This window comes from Lolium rigidum, chromosome 1 (assembly GCF_022539505.1).
Source record: "Lolium rigidum isolate FL_2022 chromosome 1, APGP_CSIRO_Lrig_0.1, whole genome shotgun sequence".
NCBI lineage: Eukaryota > Viridiplantae > Streptophyta > Magnoliopsida > Poales > Poaceae > Lolium > Lolium rigidum.
The window spans coordinates 291,159,566-291,184,125 of record NC_061508.1 but is presented as its reverse complement, the minus strand read 5'-3'; the positions used below and the strand labels follow the sequence as shown (position 1 = coordinate 291,184,125).

The 24,560-nt window shown below is 43.3% G+C and overlaps 1 long non-coding RNA gene and 1 pseudogene across 12 annotated transcripts; one reads left to right on the top strand and one right to left on the bottom strand.

The window, feature by feature from the left end:
• The first annotated feature begins 13,289 nt into the window (after positions 1 to 13,289).
• LOC124695944 lies at positions 13,290 to 15,468 on the top strand (annotated as a pseudogene).
• Positions 15,469 to 19,341: 3,873 nt separating this feature from the next.
• On the bottom strand, positions 19,342 to 23,793 carry LOC124695966. Of its 12 annotated transcripts, XR_007000621.1 has the most exons (9): positions 23,284 to 23,793; positions 21,497 to 23,203; positions 21,323 to 21,394; positions 20,893 to 21,213; positions 20,709 to 20,803; positions 20,488 to 20,601; positions 20,055 to 20,397; positions 19,748 to 19,813; positions 19,342 to 19,445 (listed from the first exon to the last, which is right to left on the bottom strand). It is a non-coding gene; the product is annotated as an uncharacterized LOC124695966 (long non-coding RNA). The 12 variants fall into 12 exon arrangements; XR_007000609.1 differs by having other exon boundaries at positions 20,055 to 20,148; positions 20,257 to 20,397; positions 20,893 to 23,203; XR_007000622.1 differs by having other exon boundaries at positions 20,893 to 21,066; positions 21,182 to 23,203.
• Positions 23,794 to 24,560: the final 767 nt, after the last annotated feature.

Here is a 24,560-nt window from a genome sequence, read left to right as displayed (position 1 = left end):
TCAACATCATGCTTCCAAACAAAAATATGCATCACATGGTAATGCTTGTGAGTATTGCCCAAAATATTTCATATGCAAACTAGCCAGCCAACTATATTTCAGAGACACCATTAAACTTTGTTGGTAAGGGGCCAAAAAGAAGAAAATGATGAGATCAAGCTTCCATTGAACCAGCCTCTCTTTGAGAAAATATGTACCACAAATTCATCGAAGCAAGAATACTAGCTTGCAAGATAAATAAGCAAAGATTTAATCTAGTAATATTTTTTTCTCTTATCCATGTTAGCAATAGAGCAAAACCAAAGCAGCACCGACCATAACGTCTAGGAATAACAAGAAAAATACCATAATAGAAATTTCTTTGATTACAATGACTAGTATCCCTCGTAGATCATAGATCAACATCCCAGTAAGTTAAAACCTACCATCTAGGACTACGACTCCTTGATACCCTTCTTGGTTCCTAACAAATAGTGTTCGCAATTAATCAGTTAGCATTAAATATTTAAATAGCATGATGAAAAAATACAAGCAAATATTCAAGAAATGTTTGCCTTGACAGGCTACAAAAAGCACAAGCGATGTTGGACTCACCTTTCTTGAAAGACTGGGTGATGCAGAATAAGATGAATCTGACCTTCCATGCCTCATGGGGATTAGGAATATAATAGTTTGATTGAAGAAGTTGCACAAAAGTGCAATGATACAATAGCCAAACAGCTAATGTTAGTATTACCAAAAAGACACCTGAATGAAAACACACAGTGAAGTGGGCAACTAGAATGTTCCTTCCAACCAGTAGTTCAGCCTTAAGAACAAACCAACAGGAAGTACGAATCAATTCACTGGAAGCTATCACCAGCATAATCTCTGTGTTTTGCATCAAAGATATATTGATGCATGACTACAGTAACTTCTCTCTTGATTCTCATGCAGGGAAGACATCTTCCACATCAAAGATATCATCAAATTTAACTAGTGTATAGATTCTAGTTTGACAAGTACTCAAATTTAACTAGTGTACTTTTCCAATTGGAGTCAAATCACACATAAAATATTAAATTTGGAAATCAAAACAATTGAATTATTGATGGGTTCTTGGTTTGCTTAACCCAGTTAATTGACATAAAAGCTTGTACTGATCTAATCTATGAATAAACTAGTCCTAGATAATGTGCTGACACCCAAAGAGGTGTGATTGCTAAACTTTGCACATGTATCATCCGTGGGATGAGCCACAACGCCATGAACCCAGCTAATTTTCTTCTCACACACATTGACACCCAAAACTCCCTAATTCTCATGTACAAATATAATCTTAACCACATCCGCACCGATCTTGAGTTCCTAGCACACCCGCACTGCAAATCCTAGTCTTAACCAATCAAACTCAGATTAGAATAAATTATCATATCTCATTCTAGGAGGAAGAGAGAAGAGGAGAGGAGCCTCACCGAACACACGACAGCGAAATTGTTCCGGCAAGGTCGATGGAGGAGACCGTTATGACGAAGCACATCATAGTCGTGTTGCGGCGGAACGACCTGGAGGACACCCGGGGAGAAGGGATCCCATTGGCATGAGTTTCCAAGATCGGCAACGACCACTTAGTGTGGCCATCCTATTAACTTCCTGAACCCAAATCCAGCATGCGCAAACACATAGTTAGGCATGGACGGTTCTACGATCCGCAAAATATGCAAAATTTTGGTCAGCGAACTAAAGAATGGTGTCAACTTAATTACATATTATTTGTTTACATTGATATTTTGCATCAAACACAGTTGTGGCAGGGACTGAAACATCTTCCAAAAAAACAAATAACTCCCAGCCGAACCAGTTTGCGATAATATGAGACGTTGAAGGATGAATCCATAGCACAAACACAACATGGGATACCACCTTAAAATAAAATAACAAATAACACAATACAATCAGTTGACATGCCTTACAAAATATAAGCATAACACCTAACTGAACAAGCAAAACAATCGAGTATCACAATGTAAGTTTCAACCCTTTTGGGTAATGATACATGGTTTAATTGCATCTGCACCCATTGACAAAATAATTTTAAATGACTCACAAGGCTTCGGCGATTTACCACCACAAGTCATCCGAGATGATATCTCATTAATCATAAAGATATCCATAGTTTAATATATAACATTGTATTATTTTTCTCAATCAAGCACAAAACTTACAAATAAAGGTAGCTGTCATGATAAAAGACCTACCAAAATCCATAGAGCAAAAAGAGAGCGACTTAGAACACAGTTTTTGAATGTTGTAACATTCATGCAAGCAAGACACCAAAAAAATTAAACAATGATTTCCAATCAATGATAGCCAAACAAGAAACAAAAAGAGCTACGAATCTGCGGAGAAGTAAAATGAGATAAATAAGTGGCAAAGTTTTAGCTCAATGGGGATTGCAAACAAATATGAACATCACCACCATAGCAGATTTATGCTTGCAAAGTAAATATAGATTATTATTTCTAGGTTTTAATTGTTTCTTGGAGAGAAATTATGACCAACTTGGCAGGAAATGTCAACATGCAAGTTAATTAAACTGAGCGTGGATATTAGAAGAGCCTGCATGGAAGGTAATCCAATATTGTCACAATATTTTTTCGAGCGAGGAACCAACAGTTTACACAATTAATAATCCAGTCAAAGTCTACTTGTCCTACATGATAACTTATTAGAAATGGGAAATACATAACTCGTATCATGATCCCCGTAAAATAACTCCTATCACGAACTATGGAACAAAACTAAAATACAAAAACATCCAAGCAAGAAACATATAACTTGTTTTATCAGAGAAAGCTACAACTTGACTTCATGTACTTTAATATATAATGGTAATAATTATCACAAAAATATCAAGAATACCCAAGAACTCAAGAATACCCAAGTACTTTAATGCATGTTGGAGAAGACCAGAAGCAAAGGGGCTCTAAGAATTTTGAAACAATAAAAAACTTTGGGCAGTCAACAAAAGAAGAGACAAATATGTCTCATTGCTCGTTAGTAAAACGTACACAAAGAGGAATCGGGTTCATATAAAAAACAGAAGAATATTAACCAATAAATAGAGGAAAAGACAGAAAACAATGTTTAATGTTTTAACGATTAAAGGATTTATAAATAGAACTAGGCATGTTCCAGAGTAAAGATTATTATACCACTAGCTAAGAGAGTAACTTGATGATCACTTAATCAAGCTAGATGACCTAGCAGACTTTATGCGCGGAAAATGAGAGCTCGCTTACAAAATAAGCTACATTGTAGCATGCCATCACCATCTATTATTAGATAGAACGATGCATATTTACATAGCATTGGCACCTAAAGCGAAATTGCCACCTGATGACATTTCTTTTGCAACAGAAAGATAGCAACCACAACAATGATGCGGATACCCACAACAACTAGAGCACCAGTCATGCACCATTAATATCAAGCTTATGATCCGATCATGCACAAGTGCATGGACATGAACATAATTCATTATCCTGAACTTGATACATTTTGTCAATCAACCCTCCAAACAAGAAAGGGCATAATACATTTTGTCAATCAACCCTCCAAACTTTCTAGACACCAACCCTCCAAAAAAAATTGCTCAATGGAAACTTTCTAGAAACCAACCCTCCAAACAACAAAAAATGCTCAATGCAACAATAACCAAACAATCCCTAATTAGAGAAGATGAGCTATACTAGCCTTGTCAATGTCTTGACCAAATCCTATTCATACCACCACCACCAAACCTAAACAAAACATCATCGGCTCGAGGACCAGAGAACCGAGGAGCTCACCATAGAGTGCTAGCCAAGGCCAAACATCACACCACTACGACTGCCGCACGACATGAGCCAAGGAGGTACTTGAAGCTTGTGGCCAACTGAGACCACCACCCGTGTGGCACGGGAGGCCCCAGCCAGCCCAACTGCAGAAGCACCGCTGGAGTTGGACCATAACATGTACACACAATTGACAATGGCAACATACTCGAATAGAACATGAACACACAAAATTGACAAGTTAGGTACATGTGATTCACTAACTTTAGAGTTTTTTTATCAAACTACAGCTCACCAATCTCCATCTTCTCATCGACAAGTTCCACGCTTTCATCTCTTACACTCAAGCGAAGAAGGTTCCCTGGCCACATGTTTCACTACAAAAAAAACACCAAATATAAGAGTGTTGATGATTAAAACATGTCCTCATGAGGAAAATATAGAGGGAATGTTTAGGAATGCACGCAAAACAAGAAATCACACACGCCACTTTAACAATATGTTTGCATATACTAGGTTCATAACCGCAAGGATATCATGAATCAGTTATTACGGTCATAATGAATAATTAAGATGCATGATGCTTTGAGCACCATCTCATAGGTCCTATACATATGCATAATTAATATTTACACCCTAGCAACTAACAAGAAGGGAAACACTGAGACATGAATCATGGATGATAATTACAAGAATTTGGGGAAATATAAGCAGCATTCGAAACAATACATTTTAGTACTACATTTCCTCAACAAGCACACATCCATATAAAGCAACTGCAACTAAGCAAACTATAAAAGACCCATTGTGGCCACTTAAACATATATGTGCATTCTACTCCTACATGATCACAATTGAATGCTTACCATGACAATGCAACCTGCAGTCATGCTGGATATAGTTGAAAGCACAGATCTTAAAAAACAAAAGATATCTGATGGGATTTGAAGAATTATATGATAATCTCAAGACAAGACAACTAGCACCTGATGAACAACACGACAAACACCACATTTTAGTATCAAAAAAGAACCACACATTCCGGACCTGGTCTTCATGCTCTGCGCTGCAGCTCTCCTCGGACACCTCCACCCTGCCAAAGTAGAGTCTCGACATTTCAGTCCACTCTGGTCCAACAACGTACGTAGAAACGAAAGTAGATTGAAGTTCTACAACTAAGAAAATGATTTGGAATTATACCGATAATCTACATTGAGAAGTGAAAGGGTAATTTTTTACCACTAGCTAACTACACAAAATATTTTTTTTAAGTTACCAAGAAAAACCAAGCGTAGTCATGTAAATTGCAGTAAGATGTAGAGAGTAGGGTGCAATGAAGTGATTCCGATTTAAGCTACAGATGAGTACACTTAGATTCTATTACTGCTATCTTAGCACAAATCCAACAACTTTGATAATTAGTCCCTTACTTACATGTTTGTCTGAATAAATTGCGAACTTTAGAAATTACTCAAGCATCTCTAAGACCAAAGCGCACAAAAGTGTGGGTCTAAGACCAAAGCGCAGAAAATATTGTATATACATCAATAACAATTAGATCATCGCACAAATGTCAGGTTCAGGCCATATTTACATAGCAGGTTAATATATATAAGGTGTTCCAAAGTTAAATCGAACTTTGATGGTTAACTTTTATTGGTACACCGTTAGTAGCTACAAATCAATATTACCCAAAAGAACTTTCAAATAAAGTACAGTAGCATGATGTCGCCTTAGTGTCACTAAACCAGAAAGTGTTTCACATACAGTACGGTAATAAGTATTAGATCTAATTAACTGAGCAACAATGCTTATATGTATGTAGTGCATACAACATAAAACTATGTAAAAGAAATCATAGTGATTTTATTACCACTGAACGACAAGTGTTTGTCTCATTTTGTTTATGCTGAAATGTTATGTTGTATCGTTTTCATGTAGTACAAAACAGACAACTTATAGCCATCACATGAGCATCATAAGCAATAATAGACCACAAACTGAGCCATCCTTTATATTTCCTAGCGATAGAAATAGCAGCAAAGAAGAACCAAATGCAATGCAGCTACGAAACTTTAGGCCTTCAAATTTCTTTTGACCTTAAAACCGTAGGGTTTCTCCTACATTATTTTTTCAATTAAATGAAAGAATGAGTACTACTGAACATAATTATATGGGGAGGGGTATGTAAAAAGCAAGAAAAAGAACTAGTCTATATAGAGGCTGAAAGAAACAATAGAAACAGACAATCCATTCTGAAAGTGTTTATTTACGCCTGGGTTTAAACCTATGAGCAATCAAAGATATATCTTTCTTAAAAAAGAAAACTCCATGCTTGCATGGAAGGCTGAAAATTTTCAAATATAATACCATTGCGCTGTTTCCAAATACCACCAAAGAGCTGTAGTAGCCACCTCAAAAATTCCTGGTACTATAAAGTGTATTTTTGCTTGTTCAAACCTATCCAGAGAGCCTTGCCTCGAGTCCCATGTGATGCCAACTTTCCTCTCACACTTACGAGCAAAACCGCAGTTGAAAAAATGGTCTCTTTGTCTCTCCTTGAGCTCAGCTGCACATCACACAATTCACCGAGTATCCAGGGTCCAATGCCTTCTTTCCGGGGCCTTCAATTTTCTCGCAATCTCTTCTTTTGAACTGAAGATCTTTTCATGATAATCCAAAACTATGCAAAATATTAAAATTACTTTTCTCAAATAAATGTATGTTTCTATCTCTAAAACGCCATGCTACATTGGCAATAGTACACACAAAATTTGCATCGGTTGATGCATGGTTTATTAGCTGCTTACACAATTGACACGGCAAAGAAACATTCATTTGCACGAATACATGCAGGAGGATAGGGAGCTCACCGGCCGGGCAGCAACTGGTTCAGGGACGCTGCTGCCAGCAACATGGCGGCGGGAGCCCGGGCACGTGGCCCTTGGGATTTGGCAACCGGTAGCAGCACCTCCGGGCAGGCGACCGGCAGTTCGTGAATCATTAAACCCCACTGCCAGTCACACACCACGGCGAGCTCCTCCCGCTATGCTGCGGCAGTAACCGAGCGCCACCGTGGCACTGTCGGCCTCCTTGTCCTTGTCCCTGATGAGCGTCGGAGCCGGAACTACGGGTCTGCGCCGCGTACGAGGTTGGTGAGGGAGGCAAAGGTCTTGGAGAAGCCACTCGTGGCCGGGACGCGTCGCCCTCGACGATAGCCGGCAAGTGATCCGTTAGGGTTTGCTCGGCGGTGCGATTTGATGCGTGGGATGGCAGCTTGGTTGCTTGATTCGAACGGGAGAGTGCAGAGCGGAGGTTGCGCCGGCGATGGAGGGTGGCGGGGATGCGCCGGCGAGGTGCTAGGATGGGGTGGCTGCGGGAGAGAGGTGGAGATCCAGAAAGGAGAACCAGCGATGGTGGATGCGAGAGAATGCGAGAAGGCGCCGCTCCTAGTTGGGACTTGGGAGTTTTCAACGGGTGATACAAGCGAGGTTTGCTCGACCTATTGGCCTGATTTTGTGTGCGTGGTTGTTCCGAATTCCGATACAAAGGTGGTGTGCTCCAATCCCTGCTGTGATGCTTTTGGTAAGCATACCAGACGACGGAGATAATCTCGTTATTAATTGTTGCATGCTCGCTTCAGACTTCCTCCCGTTAATTAAACTTCCTCCCGTTAATTGATGCGCGATAACTAATCCCATCAATTACGGGTTGCATGGTTGCTGGAGTAGTGATAGTAGATCTGGATCCAGTCTCGCGTTTGGTCCGGCCGGTCTGTCTCAAATATTTCTCCCGCGCAGCTGTGCCAAAAAAATCTTGTCTAAATAATTGGTGTCGTTTATACAATCTTTTGGATAAAAGGCTATAAACTATAAAACCTGATTTTTTAAATTAATAAAGCTAGTTAGACCGAACGATACAAGGTGTTGAGCAGAACCTCTAACAAGCACAAAAGCGACCAAGTTACAACTAGAGAAAGCAGAGCACATCTACACTAAGACGAGGAGGAGGTCCTCGCCACTGGGACGACGCTGAAGAAGAACGTAAGCTTGGAGGGCTTAACGACCAAGACCTACGCTACACCATCGAGCACGACCCTTAGGGAGAAGGATTCAGCCCCGAACTAGCCAAGAAGGCACCACCACGAAACGACCAAGCTTGGTACCCAAGATGAACGCGGGAGAAGAAAGATCATGGGTCCCGAGAAGACTACGAGAATGAAGGAAAGGGTGCCCAACATCACAAGGTTGTGTAGAGGCCACCAGTCATGGTCGAACACCATGTCAGGAAACGGTGGTGACAACGCCGTCAGACATGCCCGTGTGTGGATGAACCCTAGCCCACCGCAACACCGACAACGACATTGGATGACATCCCTCCGAATCTCCGATCGTGGGCGCGTCGCTTGGCGAGGCATAGCACCAAGGTGTGTGGCGCCTCCATGTGCAAGGCCGGCCTCCCACGATACACCGGGGCTAGGCATCCACCATATCGTCTCTCTAACTATAGAAAGACATCATATTTGCCACCAAAACAAACATGTCGAAGCTAGAAGAATCTAATCTCCTCAACAGTGCCTCCAAGGAGGGCATGACGCAACAACAACAATGCCGCCACTGCCTGGTCCGGCAAAGCAGACCAAAGTTTTCACCTAAAGCATAACCGAGGAGGGGAGAGTTGGATCCACGACATCGCATGCAAGGCACCAGAATCAACATCGTTGGCCTAAGGTTTCACTCAGCTCCAACACCCACCCACCCCACACCGACAAACACTAGCTTTAGCCCCCACCCACCCCACGCCGACAAACACTAGCTTTAGCCCCCACCCACCCCACACCGACAAACACTAGCTTTAGTCCCCACCCACCCCACACCGACAAACACTAGCTTTAGTCCCCACCCGAGATGGTAGTTTTGCACTATAGGTTTAGAATTTCATGTATGACTGTGAAGAAAATTCCACTCCAAAGTTTTGGATTTTTTATTTTCTTTACACCACGCTTATATACCCCATATTAGAGCATCTCCAATAGGCTCTGTAACCGGCGTGGTATCTAAAAAATACTAGTTTAGCGCGCGAGAGGCGCAAATTGATGCTCCAACAGGTGCTGCAATCGGCGTTGTAAGATAGAGCACGAGGCAAAAGCGCTATCTCAAGCACTATATCTACCACGCCGGAAAGTGCGCGCGGTACAAATCGCGCGCATGAACAACTACCCATTTTTACAGCTCCAAAATTTAGACCTTCTGTTGGAGGTGAATATGGCCTTGGAGGTGAATATGGCCTCACGCGCGAAATACGGATGGAGCATGCTGCAAAGTGCTTTTACATCGCCAGAATTTAGCGCGACTGTTGGAGAGGACCCCATGCAGAATGGGGAGGGTTTTCTACACTACCTCGCGCGATTTTAGGCGTCTCGTTGGGTAAATTTTGATACCCAATTTTGTCCTATAGATGTCATCCGTCGGAGAGTAGGGGAGAAGCGGCCACACCATCAAAACCATCTTCACTGGCCTCCTCGCCGCGGCCAGCACGCTTTCGTGACGCCTCGTTCGCCACCCGGCCCAACCATCGCACTAAGCTTCGCTGCCACCACGTGGCTCGACCATGCATGGTGAAAACACTTTGACATCCTCATTCTCGTGCCTTGGAACATATCAGCTCTGTAGGTCATCCACCATTCTCGTGCCATGGTGCTTCCCTCGAGGTGTCCACGCATACCCTATAACCTCCATCAGAGTCGTTGTGCCTTATTGGAATTATCTTGATGCATATGGATCTTATTCGAAAACAATCAACTGGAAGCTATCTCTAGCGTGACAAGTGTAACGACGTGCACGTATGTGTAATACGTATGTGCATGAGTAGAAATTTCTCATGCACACATTGAGCAAAGCTACTAGCACATTCATCCATACATCTGTTGAATGGTACGTACAATCAGTACGCAAGCATATAAATTCATGCGCTGACTAAACAGGCCGGCACGACCATTTCATTTTGGGGCCACAATTTTAGTTTCGGGCCTAGCGGAAACTTTGGCCCGAAATAATGAGACGGAAATTTTGGCCTGCTCCCACCCAACCCATCCTTCATCTCAAAAGAACCCATTTGCGACTCCTCTGTCACCGGGCAGACCCCGGCCGGCTCCGGCGAGCCCTCGCGCCGCCGCCCACCGTCCCCGAACCAGCTTCCCCTCCTCTCTCTGTTGCACCCCGTAGAACCTCTGAATCGCCGCTCCACCACAAACCCTAGCCGCCCAACATCCCCTCCGGCGCCGGCGTGTCCCCTCCGCCGTTGCCTCGTCTCCCACGCCATCACCCCCTCCTTCCGCCCACCGTCCTTTCTTGCCTCCGCCCCCCGTTCCTCCCGTCCTCCCCTTCCGCATACGATAGATCGCTTAGCCCCAGCCTCGCCGATTCGAGATGCGTCGCCGGCCGGGAACCACGGCGCCGCGGCGGGTTGTTCGCCGGCGCGCCCGTGCACCGGTAGGACGGTGCGCGACGCTCCGCCGAACTCCCTGCCCGCGTCGCGCGTGTGGCCGACGGGTGCTGCTGCACTCCGGCGTGGCGTTGCTGGCCAGTAGGACGCGACGGCGCCGCCCGTCGCCCGTCTCCAGCAGCAGAAGGTATGATGTGCCCGAACCCCAGCCCCCAATCCTATTCTCCCCTATGTGAAAATTCGAAATTTTCTTGAGCAGCCAGAAACGAAATTTGAGCAAATAAATTGACCTGTAAACGAAATTCAGGACACTTGGTTCTGATGCAGAGTAATGGAGTTTTCGTCTGATGTAAAACAACAAAGGACAATTTTTTAGCGCTTGTTGTTATTTGAAGACCATGTGTTCGGATTTTAGCAGTACACATATGGTGCATTCCCAGATCCTGTGTCTCGATGGTCACGATGTACGTCATGAGCTATTTCTGTTTGGGCAAACATACTAGCACATGTGTTATTGGTATCTTGCAGTTTTGCTACGGAGACTGACATTGTGAATAGATATAGGATTGTTTTCTGTGCAATGCCAGCAAAACGCTCCTAGTAGAAAATGAAAATGTTTTTTTGATGATTGAAAATGGAATATAACAGGTAGACTTTCTTCCAAGTAGATTCTTTGATGGACCTTGCTACCGGGCGGCGCCGCATATTCGTCGATCCGTGCGGCGGCACCTAATCTCGTCCCGCTTTCGTCTGAAAAAGCGCATCAGCCCCTGATGTCTCTTCCACGTGCCCCTACCCGCTGCCCCGCGCATCAATTGGTACTAGGCATGCGTCCTCGAAACGAGCCATTTGCATGCCCTAGCACATCGATACTAGAAAGGCGTGCATGCAACAGTACTACCACTACACAGACCGACATTGTGAATAGAGATTGGATTGTTTTCTTTCTGCACAATGCCAGCAAAACGCTCTTCTAGTAGAAAATGAAAATGTGTTTTGATGACTGAAACTGCAATATAACAGGTAGACTTTCTTCTTCCAAGCAGATTCTTTGATTCACCAGTTCAGGGTAGTTGCTGATCTGAACTTTGAAAATTTTCTGGGTGCCATAGCTGAATTTCTTTAGATCAACGATTACGTGTCGACGTGTCGCAACTTGTCGCTGGGGTACCGATAAGCAGACAAGTCGTGACAAGTCTAGACAAGTGCTAGACTTGTCGATGTGTTGTCGACAAGGAACTACTAAATTTTTTGGTATACTGGAATATATATTGATGGCATAGGGAGTGAAGACAAACCTGATACTGTGACAATTGCGTCCAGTGACCAGGGACTCCACTTCTCCATGAGCCAAAAGGCTACAATCAAATGAAAACCAATCAGATTTGTGCCTTCAAACTGGCTAAACGCTCCAGCAGATCAGCAAGTTACATGAACACTTGAACAGAGCAAACAAATTGAGTCCACACTCCACACCACCCAGGTCCAGCATAAGTTACATAATAGATAGAATAGGTTCAGAACTGCCACACAACCACAAGGCCCCAAGGCCACACAACCACAAGTCCACAAGAATATAAATAAGTTCAACAAAACAAATAAGGAAACATGTGCAGATTGCTCAGATCAATCAAAATCCACTTCAAACTCTTGATCTTTGTCCTGTGTGTCATCATTTCCATCAACATCGCTCTCCAGTTTAGATTGCTTGAAGGGGAGAAAGCTTGTAGCGAGTACGCCTTCTGCTGGTGTAGTCGGAGTAGTATTATTTACTTTTGAAGTCCTTACCTAGAAACATTTGCTTGGTTAATTTCTTCTTGTTGTGAGTTGCACTGCACCAAATGAATATATGTTGAGCTACTGTTACAAGTATATAGCTGACTCGGGAATATACATACCTTTTTATGGCCGATGCATCAGCTGGTCCTGATTTCTTCATTCCCCTGTAGTCAGTTCTTGAATTTGTTAATCTAGTCGCACAAGCATAAAAAGTAGCCAATTTGGATAGTCGTGATTAGTATTTGGAACTGTTTTTTTTTTATCTGGCACTCTGTTGCAATTCGCATAGAAGAAACACTGGATGGTGAGCTCATGGGTGTTGCATCTTGATTGAATTTCAATATTTCCATTAAAGCGGCAAACAACATGAGATGGTCAAATAATGTGGATCATCAGCAAGGCCTAGTGCTAGTGATCAGTGGTTTGTTGTGTAGAGCAATGAGTAATGATGCATACCATATCAAAGAAACAGCAGTGTTTCTGTTTCGATACGATTTCTTGAGTGTAGTAGTAGTTTTTTTTTTTGCTGTCAATACTTTTGTTGGCCAAATTAAGATGGTTTTGCTTGCTGCATTATCCTGATGTTGAGCTTTGCAATCTACTACCTCTCCAGGGAAGTGGGAGTGTGAGATATGGTAGAAGCTGCTGCCGCTGCTGCTGCTTTTCTAGAGGAGGAGGGGAGGGGGAAATAGTTAAGCCTAGGAGGAGGGGGGAAACACTATGTGCGTATTTGCAAGCCAAGTGTGGTTCCAATTCCATGAGGGAAAAAAGGCGAGCGCAGGTACTGTAGTATTTGCGTACGGTGGGTGAATTAACATGTACGGCCAGGCCGTTTAGGAGCGAATTAAAAGCGACGAGGCTCGCAAAAAAAAAGGAATTAAAAGCGACGAGGGAAAGAAGGACGCGCTTCGTCGCTCGCCCGCCTGCCACAGCGAGCGCATCCTCTCGAACGTCGTACGGAGGGAGAAAAAAAAAAGGATCGACGGAGGGAAGGTGGTGGATGGGTCGATCGCTTGCGTACGTGTCACACGCGGGCATCAGCAAAGCAGATTTTGGACACCCATCAGCAGCTACTGACTTCTACACGCGGGCATGCAATTGAAGTACGGTACCTGGTATGCCTCCGCCTCCTGCACGGAACCAAAGCACCCATCAGCCGTACGTGGCGGAGAAGGATTCTTCAAAGTTTCGTAATTTAGTTATAAACCACATCCATCGTGGCTAAGAAATTAAATCCATGTTAATCAGCCTATTTTTTCTGTTAATAATAACTGTACCAAACCATAATAGCAATCCAGATCAGATCAACCCGGGGTTCCAATCATGGAGTCACGGCCGTCCAAAGTCGGGCAAGATAGAGATCGAATCAGCGCATTACCGGACGATCTCCTCCTCGGAATCCTTGGACGCCTCAGCCTGCATGAGGCGGTCCGCGCCGGCGCGGTCTCCACGCGGTGGCGGCACCTCCCGCACCAGCTCTCGCGCGTGGACCTCGACTCGACGACTTCCAGTTCAAGGGCAGAGCGCCGCTCGAGACCATGGGCGCCTTCACGGGTGCGGTGTGCAGGTTGCTGCCAACGTCGTGTCCTCCGGCGGAGTGCAAGTGCGACTGCAACAGCAGGCGTTCCGTCAAGACCCTCCGCCTCCGCTTCCACCTGTCGGCCCCTAACCTGAGCTCCATCGGCCGCGCCGTCGAGGACACCGTGAGCCGTGGCCACACCGAATGCCTCGAGTTCGAGGTAATACCGCCTACATCTGACTCTGACCTGACAGCCGTCGGGCGCACTGAGCTTGGCCAGCAATTCATGTCGTTCTCTCATGCCTGCCCCATCGCCTTCCGGTGGCTCACGGACCTATCGCTCACGAGCCTCGACCTCGGGGACGCCGACCTGCCCAGCCTCATGGGCGCTTGCGATAAGCTCCAGCACCTGTCCTTAACATCCTGCAGATTCGGTTGGCACTCTGCGCTCGAGATCGACGTGCCCAACTCTGCAATTCAGAGCCTCGACTTCGTCCGCTGTAGTTGCATGCGGATCGAGCTTGTTTCTCTGCCAAAGCTGACGCATCTCATGTGCGAGTCTTGGAACTCCGAGAACGCCCCGCTGCGCCTCGGCTATGTACCTCAACTTCGCTCCGTGATCCTCTGTTCTCATGCAGGGGTGGGGCAGGCGCCCTTCGCGCTCAGCGAGTGCCTCACAACGGATGTCACCAGCCTGTCGCAGCTGCATCTTAATTTTAGCTGCCAAATGGTAGTCTCTTTAATTTCTACTGCACCCTACATACAGTATGTTATGTTCTTCTCTACCGATTTAATCTATGCGTTTGTCTTCTTCCTGCAGATTTGGATTAAGCCTGAACATCCGAAACTGCTCACTCCTATATTCCGCAATCTCAAGGATTTGTGGCTTTGGCATATCTTTCCTGAGTGTGATCTGAACTGGACTCTGTTTATCCTTGAAGCTGCACCTGCCCTGCAAATGTTTATAGTAAGTCTGCTAGCTCACCTTCCTGTAAATCTGTTACCTTATATTTTTACTTTTATTTGAAAAAGAGCAAATCCGTGCGATCTGCTTCGAGTAATAGTGTAGTACACATCACCCGCATTATTACAAAGTATCATGGTCGAAGCGAACAGCTTAACACTTACCTGTAATATATACAGCTGTAACTTGATAGGAATCCCTGAAGCATATGCATTTGCCTTGGTGTATATGGGGTTTTGTTCATGCAAATTCCTCCAAACACTCTACAGGGAATCTCAAACTTTAATACTAGTGTTGATCGATGATGCGATTCTTTTTTTGGCAAAGATATACTTGACTCAACTTTTGCTACATTCTTTTCTCTTCGGTGGGTGTCCATGCGTGAAGTTAAGCCGGGCCCGTCATTCCTGCGTCAAAACGACCGAGTTCAGTGCCGAGAAGGTCAACGTGGTGTGGGAACCATCCAAGGATCTGAAGCACCTGAACTTAAGGTTGCTGGTGATGATAGGGTTCGAGGAGGAAGACAAGGCGACAAACTATATAAGATTTGTCATGGAACGAGCTGTGGGGTTGTGTGGAATCATGTTGTGTGGTAGTAAAACTTGCGAGGCATGCGATGCCATCGACCTCGAGTCCCCGACAAGATACGAGGCGGATAAAGCCTGCAGGCGTCGCATTAAGGAGCGACTCACACATGGATCCTCTTCGTCCGTGAAGATAATTAACTGCGATCGAGATGGAAATGAACTGGTAATAATTAATCTCATAGATGAAGTGCTCAAAAGTCACAGCTGTTGGTGGAGTGATAGCGTATGAGGGTCAATCAGTCGCAATTTACTTTTATCTTACTTATATATAGGTAGCCAGGAAATACTTTAATTCATGTGGTGTGTTGACTGCAGTCGTCTCTTAGGAAACATTTATGAAAACATGTAGATACAGAAAAACATTAGCATGGCCCTGATGGAACTTTAGTCGTGCCGATTCGGACTTACCTTCAGATTATAAGCCATTTTTATAAATCTTAGGCTCACTTTTCGTTTGTTCAATTAATGATCTGTTGTGAGAATAGGAAAAGGATCATCAGACGAAATCTGATTACTAAATGGTGCTACCATATTTAAGTCTGCAATGTCGAAAACAATCTGGTACAATGTCACGTCAATCTGAGTTCTGAGAGACTGGATTTAGCTCCCTGCCATATCCAAACAGGCAGGTACTTGCTTTAGCTATTTTGTGCTGAAGTGGCCCAAAGAATCAATGTATGTACTCTAGGAATCTAGTACTTCCTCGGATTCATATTACTTAACACTAATATAGATGTATCTAGACACATTTTAATTATAGATACATCTATTTTAGTGGCAAGTAATATGGATCAGAGGGAATATATATCTCCACAGATTCAAATAACACATTTTGTAGGAGCTGGTACACAGTACAGAACAACAATGAATACAAAAGAACAAGTTAATGCAGGCGGTTTCTTTTGTTTACTTCATACTTGTGCATTTGAGGTGAAACTGCCACATACACTGTACATACAGGTGTTCACACAAGTCAAATCAATTCTATTTGGACCATGATGAGTCACTATATTAACAAGAGGATAAACAGCCATAGAACCCAATAACATCAGCTACTCTTCAGCTATCACTTCCACATCATTCATTCATCCTCATCCTCGTTTTCACCAATTCCTACCCAGCGAGTGAATGCAAACAGAAATTCCTTGAAGGTAACCATCCCATTCTTGTCCCAATCCATCTCCTCTAGTACCATGTGAAAAATGGACATATATTAGCTAAGGAGAAGAAAAAAATAGAAAACTTGCAGAATAACAGTGCAGATCATCCACTTTAAGGTACAAGATCTAGCAGCTGAGTAAAAGGCAAGGAATTCAAGAATACAAAGTATGTTTACAGCTAATGCTGTTAAAAAGGCGGCGTCACGTAGCTACATTTAGTGGACATTTAGTTTGCTTCATCTGTGGGAACGGTAGAAAGTGAGCATGAGAAAAGGCCAACATTAGAGAGCTAGTCATTTTCCTGAGTAGGCGTGTCTGCCTTTGGAAACAACTCAAGGGAACTAACTCATTAAAAAACGTGGCTAAAGGGGGACCGATCCCACCCTTCACTGTAAATTACTATTTAGGTAGGCGATGAGAACTATCCACAATTTTTTCACGAGGGTAACACCCCTGGATTCAAATGCGGGTGGGCAAGTTCACCACCATCAGCTCTACCCACCAAGCCAGCGCTTGGTTCTCAGGGAATTAACTCATTTGAAGAGCTCTTTTGTACCACATAACGTTTTTTTCTTTCATTGAACAACACAACATAAGGGGAAAAATTATGGTGGCTCACAAGTGCCTTGATAGTGGTTCAATGAAAAGGACACACGTACGTATGTACATGCCAAATTTCGCACTGAAATCAAAAATATGTAGCGTAGGGAAAAATGACAAGTTTACAATGAACGGAATGCCGTAAGTTTCAGACAAGCCTGTAACTTACTGCACGGACATCATGTAACTTAAAAAACACTGTAAGTATAATCGACTTCGGAACTGTAACTGTTCTAATCAGGTTCAGCAGTACCTAGATTCTAAAAATTCCTTTATTTTCATCGTACCCGTCATGGTGGTGTTCCAGAGCTCTCAGTGTCAAGCTCTGCAGTTTGGGAGGAAATGATCATTTCAGCTATTTGTTCTCTTCGAAATATAAACTTACTAATTTGAATCCAGCTATTTGTTTCAGCAGTAAGCAAACATAAAAAAATGCAATTGACTCCATCCTATTTGACCCTATCATAAGCTTTACCTTCTAAACAGATCTTGTCTTCCTGCTGCCATAAGCTGAAAAGAAGGGATGCTTAACGGGATTGTACAGAAAAAAAAAATACTAGTAAGACCTTGTTAAGTTGTAACATGTGATGTGCCACTTTAATCCTTGGTTCATAGCAATTACGTGAGTAACTAAAAGACATGTAAACTGAAGAAATAAATTTACCTTATGCTTATGATCAGAAACCCCTGGACGCTCGCCTGAGGATAATCCATTACTTGCTGCCCCCAAGGAAGGACGCCTTCCCCAACTCTCTCTATTTGAACTTGTGTGCTTCTTCTTCTTCTGCAGGGTGCTACTCATCTTCAAATGTCGCTATATAACTAGTGTCTAGTTTGCTGGTAGGGAAAACGACTCTTGCTCGCGATCGCCCAACACCTCGCATCTGACTTGATTTGAACTAAGATATGTTGTAAAGGATTATACTTATTTTCTAAGACCCTCCCATTCCTCTCCCGTCAGATACTCCACACCGTCAGCATAACGACCGTGTTTAGACTCTTTTGTTGAGTTGTGCAGAACGAGCTCCATCATATTCTGAACTAGATCTGTCACAGGCTCTGTTTCGGTGCTTCAGCCCAGGTGGTACGCACTCCTGGCGGAGCATACCTCATTCTTCTCCAAGTGCCAGGCGACACAATCATCGACGGCGGGAGGCGGAGAGGCGGAGGAGCGGATGGGGTTTGGCCAACCACACGCGACGCACGCGTTAGATACACCCCTTCTAGTATATATAGACTGGTGAGGCCAAGGTTGGAGTTCAAAATTTCGAGGGACAAGGGAGTGCTATGGCGGGAAGATGAGGTTGGAGGTAAATTTTCGCCCCTCTCTCTCTCTCTCTCTCTCTCTGGGCTGTTGTTAGGCGCATTGACGCATGGATACAATCAACCGCCGAGATTGGATGCATCGTGCACTATCCAGATCGGTGACGTGGAGGTATGTGAGTCTAAACAACGGGGCCTGGCTAGTGGTTGCGATTGATTCTTTGCTAGTAATCACGGATTGATTGTTTCCTACTAACTGTTTCTCTAGTAATCACAACACGTATTCTACGGAGCTATCAAACGGAGTCTCACATCAGCTCCGATATAAGCGGAAGCCAATCAGTGCCGATGTTAGCGGAAGCCCATGCGTAGAAAACTGCATTTGGCTGACCGATTCAACGTTTCCGTGGTATCTTTAGTTGCCTTTAGTGTAAAATGGAGCCAGATTAAGCTACGGTTGATAGGTTCCAGATCGTCCAGGGATTTAGATCTCCCAAATAAAAATGGAGCCAAATTGAATAGATTTTTAGTAAGTGCATTTGATCAGATCTCCTGATGATAACTAGTATCCAGGAAATTTGTACTGTCACAACTATAAAAAAGAAAATGAGAAAAACAACCGATAAATTGGGTATACTCAGAAATCAGCTCACGTATGCCTGGCATGCGTAGCTAGAATATGATCAGTGATCTTGCTGATTGTTGCTTTGAGTTGGCAAATGCCAGGTGAATAGTGAATACAAATGCAAAACAGCAAAGTTTGAGCTAGCCATTTTCAGCCACGTTTCTTATTTCAGTGCTCAAGCTGACCGATGCATAAAACAGGAAGATTTCTTTAACAAAAAAAAAAGTGCTGAAAATTTTGACATGACCAATGATAATTATTTGGCCATTTCGTTCACATATATAGCAAATACACTGTGACAAGTTTAATAAGTATAGAGATTTGCCAGCCAGCAAACAAAAAACTACAATTAATTAGGTAGACAGTCATGACTTGTGAATACTACAAGAATTAATACTTACAATCTGCAAACACTATTTGTATTATTACTACATAAACCCAACAGCCGCCTCCCGTCCCCGGAACCAGGATAGCAAGGTCATGCAGCGCCCAAGCAGACGAAGAAGAGGGCACTGCATCTTCGGGGCACACGCCACACGGACGGTGCTTGCTGCAGCCTCGCTCCGTGGAGGCTGCAAGGTAGCACACCGCCAGGACACGCGGCACCACCCGGACGCTCCTCCAAGTCTCGCATTCATCTTTTCTCCGTCTCCCTCGCATTCTTTTTGTTTCTAACTCTCTCATCTGACCTAAAAAACAAATTGTGCACAGCTTAGCGAAACCAAGCTAGGTTCCTCAATCCTCATTATACAATTTGCAACAAGCAAACTGTGCAAAAGAAACAAAATAAAATCCTTCTCTATGGTACATCATACTACGGTACATGGAGAGATCCAAGGCTCTCTTGTCAAATTATAGAATAATTGCACACCCATGCTGAGGCATATATCACAAGCTAGCTAAGATCAAAATGGCATTGCCATCGGAAGGAACAACAATATGTGTTACATGAATATTCTAGTCAAAGTGACAGTGACATGAATATTAGTACCTTCCCCGCCTTGGACCAGCATATTACTACTACTCCCGTCCAGCTCCAACAGCTCCTTGCTTGGAACTGTGGTTAAAAAAATTAAGACGAGCTTGATGACCTCCCTACACATAACCATATTTAGAAACAACAAATTCTCTTCAACTTCAGGAAGCAACTAGGGAGCATTGGCGCGGCGGCACGCCGCGCCCGTGATGCTTATATGTTGGCATAAATGGTTAGTGTTATCTATTTTGGAGTCTACAGAGTAATGCTTGATACGTGTAGTAGAGCAGATTGTTTTTCTTGTCGGCACTACAATGTTTACCTCTGATAAGCAGGGTGACTCATGAGCAGAGGGTAGTGTAGCTTTAATACGCAGCAGATGCTCCGTGTTGGGACATGCTGAAGGCTCATGCTAGCTGAAAGCTTGGAACAGTAATTAGGTCAATAATATACATAACATTCAGAGTGGTCAACTCTAGCAAGCAGACTATTACAGGAGAAGAGTGCATCTGAGAGAATTATACATAGTTAATTAGCAACTATTTAACTTGCAGTACGTCGAGAGCACTTGCTGGCTAGGACGGTAGGCAAGTTCGCAGTACTACTTTTTTGCTTTGGGTTCTCAAGCTGAATTGATCTGTTCTTGTAGATAGATCTCCGGTGTGCTGTGAGCAAAAATAAAAAAAGATAAATCTAGCATGTTTTGCAAAAATGATGATTGATGTGTTCAACTTGTGGTTAACTGTAGTGTTTACCTCGGAGTGCTAACAACTTTATTTGTGTGGGAAGAGTTACTCGTTGATCTGCTTCTTGGTTGGTGTAGCAGCTGATGACTTGGCCTTTCTCTTCTTATTTTCAGTCGTGGAGTCCTTCAGAAGAGATAATCATTGTTGTAGATGTGTTTATGTAGAAATTGTATGGTGAGAAAGTTTTGGTCCAAGAAAATCCAAGTCATAAATAACCCAGTAATCTTTACTTATTTCTACATCCGAGGCTGCTGTCTCCATGATATCTCTGGCCGGCTGATGCCTTGGCCTTCCTCTTCTTTTTTCCAATCGTGGAGCTGACATCCTTCAGAAAAAAAAAATTGTTGTTTAGTAGATGTGTTTATGTATATGCTGGGCAAATTTTATTCCTAGAAAATCCAAGTAATAAATAACCCAGTAATCTTCATTTACTTCTACATCCAAGGCTACTGTCTCCATGATATCTCTGGCCGGCGCAGCTCCTCAAGCTTTGCTATCTTCTGGTGCATTTGGCATTTCTTCAGGCGGAGAGAGTACTGCAGATTTTTTCTGGGTCTGCTGGGGTTTGTGTGCTGCTTCATGATGCTACTGCTAGAGAAGTAGTTCCGATTAGTTCAGATACTGAAACACGAAATGTTCGGTATGCGCAACTGCTATGATACGAATAGTTCATTAGATGCAAGATGCAAATAGGGAAGCTAACTTTCTGAATATGCCAAGATCAGTGTTTATTTCCTGCAAAACATTAAAGCAAATGCATATATCATACTGTAGGCATTGCTTTAAGGATCAGTTCAATTTTTCAAGAGGAAAAATGTATGCACAAATAGGCATTGAAGGGAACCTTGTACATCAGAAAGTATAAATAATTTTTTTCTGGCCCTGTCAATCTTCACTTCTTCAGATTTCCGTTCATCTGCATAGACCAACAAAGTCTTGAACTCGGTTCATGTCAACCACAGCCAACTCAGCATTGAATATTCTACATGAAGCAAAATGACAGCCTAACAAAACTAACCTCTAAACAGGAAAAAGAACATGTATCTGAAATGATAACCAACCTACGCAGCAGCCATTGCTCCATGAAACAGAGCATTACAAAATTAAAACAGTAGCACACACACAAGCATATATATAGTAACTCAACAAACCAATCTTACAAATGTATCTTATAATTCCTCACCTCCATAGCCAAAATAAAACAGCAAAATGAATGCCAAGTTGAGACATGCAGGCAGAAGCTTACCTTGTCTTATAAGATGAACACAATAATACAGCAGCAGGAAATAATAGGCATGCACAGAGGTTGACATGGCATCATTTATAAAATCCAATAGCTGAGAAAAAAATTCGATTATGATGCATAACTGTGAAGCATAAGCTAACAAAAGAAAAAGTATGCCAGAACATACTAAGAACAGATCAAAGTTACTCCAAATAATCATTCTGAAGCTAGGTATGTCCGTTGTCATTCAGTTCAAGTGAACTAAAAACCAACAAATATATTACTGTGGAGTTATAGTTAATCATAGTTCTAAACAACATATCCTAGACTGTTATGAGATTAGTGAAAATGACACATAATCCATTCCTTGATCTATATGCACTTAGTTCTTTTATTCATGTTAAGCAATACAATGATTTGAACTTCTAAGCTTTACCGAAACAGCCTCTATGCCCAAACAGCTGTTCGAAACAACCTTATGACAATGCAAACTATTTGCTACAAATAGTGCGGGTGCAGCGTATTAATTTCCAAGGAACTACGCAGTACAGTATACATCGAAGCATTAAACCAACTTTGCCCCTGCAGCTTTTATCCGTTTTCCCCTCTATATGGACCTCCTGGCTTTAGGTCTAAGTTTGATCCTCCATATCTCCTCATTGTTCCCAACCATCCTACAATACAAATTAATCCAAATAATACCACCAGGTGCAGCTACAACCATGGTATGACATTTGCTCACAGTAAGAACACACTCACAGACTACAATATCTGATGATGATAATTCGAGGAAAACATATAACTTGGTATTGAAAAGTTTCAGTAAGAAGGTTGGCAAGTGCACACAGGTTTCAGCTGACCTTCTGAAGTGGTATTCTAGAGGAGGCAGCACATCATCCTTCAGGACGTAGTCGACGACTACCTAACGCTGTAGTCCGACTGCCGATCTCGACGCCCAACAGCAGACCTTACAGCCTTAGTCGACGACAACCTGCTGCTGTATCCCAACGAATATATCAAGGCTCACACTGGTGTCTTCCCACAGATAGCAAACTTGCATCTACTCCACTGAAGAAAAAACTTGACGCTGTATCAGTTGAACAGACAGTCAATCATTGATTTGCACCATCCATCATGTAATCATTGCTGGACCAAACAACTCTAATTCATCGAACAATCACATATTCAATTGAAAAAAGAGGAAGACAATGAGAAACCGAAAATACTGGAGCACCGTGATTCTCTCTGCCTCTCGAGATTGTTCAACAGCCCTGCTGACATTGGCGGTCACCTCTCAAAGGTGTTCTCCACACTTACAGCGCGCCGGCCGTCCAGCGTTGTCCCGCGAGATGGAAGTCCTGAACCTCCCGCTGTATCCAAGGAACTACCTCGACACGCCCAAGAGCGCGAGCCCACTGGACGAAGATGAAACCTGGCGGACGCAACCGCGCAGCCAGGATGAGGAAGAACAGACAGTGACGCACTGCGCTACCGTCCACACTGATTCAATTGTAGAAAAAGGAAGAAAATGGATTCAGTTCCAAAAGGATATGGAAAGGAGATGAGAAATTAAGACCAACCTTTTTCTCCAATTTGCTGCCGGCACAGCCAATGTCAGCCACCCCCTCTACCTCTACATGAGGAAGCCGCGACACCACGACCGACAAAGAAAACATTGGGCCCGGAGGTGTTCTTCCATGGCGTTGTGGTTGAGCACAACCAGGTGAGCTTGATGCCGGAAGCGGGCTGGGGCAACATCACCTTCACCGGAGGAGGGTAGGCACGTCTCCTACTTTGCGTCTCCGGGATTCGTGTGCATCCATGATGGATACCCATGGAGCGGATCAAGAACAGAGGCACTTGCCCAACCACGCACGAACTGAAGCAAAATTGACGAAATTTAGGCAGAATTCAAGGGGGGCATGAATCCCCAATAAACGACCTCCTGAGACGACGAACTCGCCCAAATTTTGGGTCCCAATATCTGCAAATTAATCCTTTTCTCGAAGAAAACCTAGCCGCGGAGGAAGAAAGAGAGGGGCCTGAAGTCTGAAGAAGAGTCGACGTGGAAATCAAGAAGGCGCAGGGAGACAAAGTGGCACCAAATTTTTCTAGAGAGGACGCGTGAAAAAAATATATACTTAGTCAAAGCGGTGGGAGGATTCCTTCGTTCTCTTGGCCGTTCCATGGTAACCGGCAACCGGGAACCGCCCAAGAAAATAAACAGCGGAAAAAAAAGTTACAAATGAAAAGTTAGGGAAGAGATAAGGAAACAATCTAGAAAAAACCTACGCGTCACACAATAATTGAAGGAAGGAATGGATAATTCACCTATCTACAGTGCTCAAATCACTATGGGGTAGTAAATTTGTTCAACTTTTATATAGTGTATAATAGTCAAAATCATTCAGGAAACAAAGATAGACCATATCAACATCATGCTTCCAAACAAAAAATATGCATCACATGGTAATGCTTGTGAGTATTGCCCAACTATTTTCATATGCAAACTAATGTAATTACAAAAAATAGTCATCCAGCTATATTTCAGGGAAACCATCAAACTTCGCTGGTAAGGGACCAAAAAGAAGAAAACAATGAGATCAAGGTTCCCACTGAACCTGCCTCTCTTTGAGAAAAAAATATGTACCACAATATTCAGGGAAGAAAGAGCACCAGCATGCAAGATTAATAAGCAAAGATTTAATCTACTAATATTTTGTTCTTATCCATGTTAGCAATAGAGCCAAACCAAAGCACCAACCATAACGTCAAGGAATAACAAGAAAGATGCCTTAATAGAAATTTCATTAATTACAATGACTAGTATCCCTCCTAGATCATAGATCAACATCTT